At 33.9% G+C, this 5,696-nt stretch overlaps 1 pseudogene; it reads left to right on the top strand.

Moving 5' to 3' along the window:
* Positions 1-3,993: 3,993 nt before the first annotated feature.
* LOC101712925 (olfactory receptor 5L1-like) lies at positions 3,994-4,942 on the top strand (annotated as a pseudogene).
* Positions 4,943-5,696: the final 754 nt, after the last annotated feature.

Genomic DNA, 5,696 nt, shown 5'->3' with positions numbered 1-5,696 from the left:
AACAAATGGTGATAATGAATTGCCTACTCATATGAGAAGGATGAATTTAGGCCTGGGGATGTAGCTTATTGGAAAAGTACTTGCCTAGCACTTGCAAGGCTCTAGTTTCAATGCCTAGTACAAAAAATCAACAAATGAATAATGAATTTAGACCATGATGGCAAACACCAATATTAACTTGAAATAATCACAGATTTAAAAATTAAACAGTAAAAAGGATCAGAAAGTTTTTACACATATATATGTTGTATGTACACATAGATATACATCTCCCTATCTAATAAGATGGGTTTTATATAAAGTATATATAAGGAATACAACTCAATAACAGAAAAAGGTAGGACCTCAATAGGAAAAATATTTAATATATATTTCAATAATGAAAATATTATTTAGGCAGAAAATAACATCATGAATTTAAGCCACCTGAATAGAATGATTTAAAAAATTACAAATTACCATAAATAATATGCTAAGTAAGTTAGTCTTCTGTTTTATCCTGGAAGCTTTATTCATGAAGACAAAGCATCATGTTGCTGGTTGATGTAAGCATCCCTTTTATAAAATGTGAAAACTATGTTTGAATGGAGGAGCAGCATATCTCCTCAGTTTTATGTGGCAGATAAACTTTAGAAATATGCTGCCTAGCAGTTGAAAATATAGTGATTTATTTACATGAAACTAATTCTTGACCAAGTACACCTAGAGAATCCCTGTATACACCCAGTAACACAAACGAAATGGGCATGGATCAGGGAAAGCAGAACTGAACGCTCATTCTGGTTTTGTTATTTTCCCTGCACACTCATGTAGATGAAAGCCAGAGAACAAGATGGTATTTCATTCCTGAAACTCATTTGGACTTTGTCTAGATAAGAACTGTCTATGTTTCTATTGTGTCCATTGGAAGACAGGCATAAAAACAAAATTGCTCCTTTATTGATTACTGGGAGATGAAATGAATTAATACTTGTACATGGGTTAAAATAATTTGTAACACATAAGTGCCTGGTAGTGTGAAATTAAACATAATTGTTTTAATATATTCATTGCTTTTATGGTGTTTGAAGGAAGTCTGATGAGGCTTAAGATATTCTGTCCTCCTGAAAGTTAACAGGTTTATGTAATAGTGTGTGAAAGGAAAAGCTCATGAGAAATATTCATGTGAGAAACCCAAAATATACATAAATTAAAGAGAAAAATGAAAGGTAATAGGAAGGGGCGAGACAGATCTCTTAGAAAAGGGAAGGGATCCAGAGATAAAGGGAGGAGGGAGCAGAAAGGAAAGGGATGTAAAAAGAATTAAGATGTTAAGTGCATGCATCAAGTCCCCATGATGAATATAGCCATATGTACTGCAAACGTGTACTAATAAAATTGAAGAGGAAATATCCATGTTATTCCAGAATGGAAGTGTGAGAGGTAGTTCATATATTTAAAACCAGGATATAGAATTCTGAAAGTATCATGATGTGTGGAAAGAAGTAAGTTCGGTTTTACACAAAACAAGCATTTCAGGTACTTCCTGAATGACTATGAAATTACTGGAATATTCCAGAGAAATGGATTATATTTAATGTCTTATCTCATGAGCATTTTTGTGAAACTTTTTTTCATTATGCCATAGAGATTAAAAATTGCTTCACTTAAGGGACACAATTCCCAGGAGTTTAAATTGTAGTACAAACTTTCTAGAGTGCATGGAAGATCCAACATCAACATTCTCAGTATCAGGGAAGAATGTCTGTACCTCAGGTTTGTTAGCGAAAACTACACTTTACTTATGTGAAAACAGAAATTAATATAATTATTAGCAAAATTTGTTTTAAAGATAATGTCTAAGTCATCTCTCTGAAGTCACAACATGTGTAGGAGAACTGTTTTCCTGTGGATTTATTCCATCCAATGTGTTTACCTTTTCATTTTAAGTAGTGGATGGGAACAATTTCTTCTGTGAGACTTGATTTGTATGAACAAATGCAAATAAACAAACAGTAGATTTGGTTCTCTTGTCTCTATCTTCCTCCCTATGTCCTTTTGGCTCACCTGTTTTCCTCATAGAATCTAGAATTTCATATTACAGTGGAACTCTTTGTCTCTGTCATTTAATTTTAATAAATTTATTAATGTGCCTGAAATCTGCTTATTATGAAATCAGAACATATAAATTTTGTCTACTCAGCAAAAGAGATGAATTTCTTTGTATTCACTTCATATTTGTAATAGACTATTTTCCTATTTCAGCATAAGATGGGGAACATGATGTTCCAACTGATTTTCATTTTTTCTCCCTAGACTAAATAATTCACTTTTTATTTACTTGTTACTCATTTTGATCATGTGGATTAAGAAAACCATGAATCTGAAGTCCTGATCCTGATATCGGAAAGATTTTCTCAATTCTTTAACATTTCATAAACATCCAGAGAGAATCAGGCTGTTTCCAATCCATATTCTCTTCACTCAGTTTTCATCGCAGTAGTGGGTGAGGCCATGGTTTGTTCCCTTGCTATGGTCTGTGAAGGCGGCAGAGAGTGCAAATCCTCCAGCCCACACACATTTTCCTTAAGCCCTGGATGGCACTTCCCATTTACCAGAAGGAACCATTCACCCATTTGCCCCAAACAACTTTTCAAACGATCTTGGGAAACTTTCACTTATTTCTTTAAAATAAATTTTTTTCTATTTACTTATTTTTTTGAGAACTAGGGATTGAACACAGAGCCTTACACATGGTAGGTAAGTGGGCTACATTTAAAGTTCCTTCTTATACCATTTTAAAGCATAACAAGTCTTTTATTTCAAGATGTAACCACATTAAAGTGACAATATGGCATATCTAAGATTAACTGTTTTTATATATCTATACATTCATATTCATTTATACCTACATATATAAGCCGATATGCTTTCAGGTGTTTTTAACCAATCATCTCCTGAACATAATTTCAAAGAGAATGGTATATTTTTGACCCTAGATATTATGGACTACAGTTTAACCTTTTCCTTATTTTTTTAACACTTTCTGTTGTTGGTGGTGGTGTTGTTTTGTTTATTGGTACTGGGGATTGAACTTCTCATCTTGCGCTTGCAAGGCAGGCAGCAGAACCACTGAGATAAATACTCGGCCCTATTTTTTAACACTTTTAAGATAAACTATTAAGATTTTTCTGTTACTAATATCAAAAGTAATGATTTTATGTAACTTCTAATTATTTCACATTTTCAATATATTTAAGCACTTGTTACAGATCACTAAGAAAAAAATTTCTTGTAAACAAAGGAGTGATTAACCATTGGTTATTGTGTGGAGTAAGACTTCAGATACATGATACCTAGTTGTTTTCTAGAAACAATTATATATAAAATTTATCTTTCAGTGTCAGCACTAACATTGATGACTATTTAAATTAAATAACTGTTTATTTTATAAGTAAAATTATCCTGATTTCACTGTACTCTTTCATTTCACATTCTTTCCGCATAACTCTAAACTTAAAAGTCTGTCTTGAACTTTTAAAGTTTTTCCCAAATACATGTTCAACTTCCCAAGACTGGAATTGCTGACCTCAGTTGGGGCAAATTAAAGATAATGATACACTATACTAATAAACAGTCCATATTACATAGGATCATAGTGTTGTTCATTGCATTTAGACACAACTTAGTAAGTATGATAGAGAATGCAGATTAATTTATAGTTAGCTTTAAAATGAATCATTATTATAAAGCCCATGGACCACCCTAACTTAATGCCTGTGTGAACTTACAGTGATACAAAGACTTGGTAGTATAAGGTTACTATTTATAAATGAACTAATTCAGGTCAGTGGCGTCTTCAGAGTTATGTGACATTTTAAATTACTTGACAGCTGTTTAGCCATGGTATAACTATTCTGATATCAATAATATATTTTTATATTTCTCTGAAAGGTCTGTTTTCCAGAAAAATAAAACATATAATACTTTTCCCTGACCTCATTCAAGATGGCAATGGTGGAGGAAAATTGCACCAAGGTAACAGAATTCATTCTCCTCAGGTTATCAGATGTCCCTGAGTTGAGAATCTTCCTCTTCCTGCTGTTCCTTCTCATCTATGGAGTCACTGTCTTGGCTAACTTGGGCATGATGGCACTGATTCAGGTCAGCCCTCAACTCCACAACCCCATGTACTTCTTCCTCAGCCATCTGTCCTTTGTAGATTTTTGCTATTCAACAGCAATTGTGCCAAAGATGCTGGCTAATATGTTAAATGAGGACAAAACCATCTCCTTCCTGGGGTGTATGGTGCATTCCTACTTCTTCTGCACATGTGTGGTCACTGAGGTTTTCCTACTGGCAGTTATGCCCTATGACTGTTTCCTGGCAATCTGTAACCCACTACTCTATATGCTCACCATGTCCCAAAAGATTAGTATGGAGCTGATTTCTGTCTGATACCTCTGCATCTGTGTGTGCTCTGATTCACTTGTGTTTAACTCTTATTATCCCATCCTATGAGTCCAACGTGGTTGACCATTTATTCTGTGATCTACCACCTGTCTTTTCTCTTGCCTGCTCTGACATATTTATTAATGAACTCATAGCATTTATTGTGCACACTGTTAATGAGATGCTTACCAACAACATCATCTTCTTCTCCTACTTGTTCATTCTCATCACGATCCTAAGGATGCACTCGGCTGAGGGAAATTGCAAAGCTTTTTCCACCTGCGCCTCCCACCTCACGGCCATCACTGTCTTCCACAGAACAATTCTGTTCCTCTATTGTTGACCCAGTCTGGGCAACAGTCAGGATGCTGACAACGTGGCATCCATGTTCTACATGGTTGTGATTCCCATGCTGAACCCTCTGATCTACAGCCTGAGGAACAAAGATGTCAAAGAAGTTCTCAGGAAGGTGCTGAAATCCAACTTAACTTTCAAGGATCCATTTCCTTAGGTTGTCTCAGGGTGGGAAATAGAATCTTTTAAGGCATTCTTGCTAAGATGAGTGTGCATGGAATGCCATGGAGATATTTTAGGACCCAGGGGTTTATGCTTTCTTTTCATTATCTTTAATGCATATAACCATTTAATTGCTTCATTTTAGAGAAAATAAATATACATTTTCTCATAGTTGTGCTTTTTCTTGAATATATAAAATGAGTTTCTTATGTGCATTTCCAAATATCATTTCAGTCATTTTCCATTATTTTCTTCTTTATTAGCTTTTGAATTGCAAGTTTATAATTTGGGAACTTTTATAAACTATCATATCTGCAAAATAGAGGTAATATTGTCTGTATTTCTGATAAAATATTCCTGAGAATTAGAAAACGTATCTTAAATTCTTAGCATTGATGTGACACATTAGAACTGATTAATACATTTATTATTATTACCTATATCCTTTGCTTTGTATTTTACCTTCATTCCTGAATAAGCAATTCATTATTAGTTTTGATACCCTACATTTTAAACTTTTCTCTGTGTTGATATTTCTTTTCTTTGTTTCTTCTGGAAATTATTGTATGCATTCACTACATTTTTTCAATGTATTGTGTATTCTAAACAGAGTATATTGATTTCCTATGGTTTGTGAAACTGCTTAGCATCAATGTTGTGACTAAGAACTATGATTTTTATTCTTTCATGGTTTTGGAGGACAAAAGGCTGAAATTGGTGTCACTGAGTGAATCAAGATGTGGATCCCC

This window comes from Heterocephalus glaber, unplaced genomic scaffold, assembly GCF_053883595.1.
Source record: "Heterocephalus glaber isolate CG9 unplaced genomic scaffold, H.glaber_assembly_v1.0 deba00001673, whole genome shotgun sequence".
Lineage (NCBI taxonomy): Eukaryota > Metazoa > Chordata > Mammalia > Rodentia > Bathyergidae > Heterocephalus > Heterocephalus glaber.
This window is presented reverse-complemented; position numbering and strand designations above follow the sequence as displayed.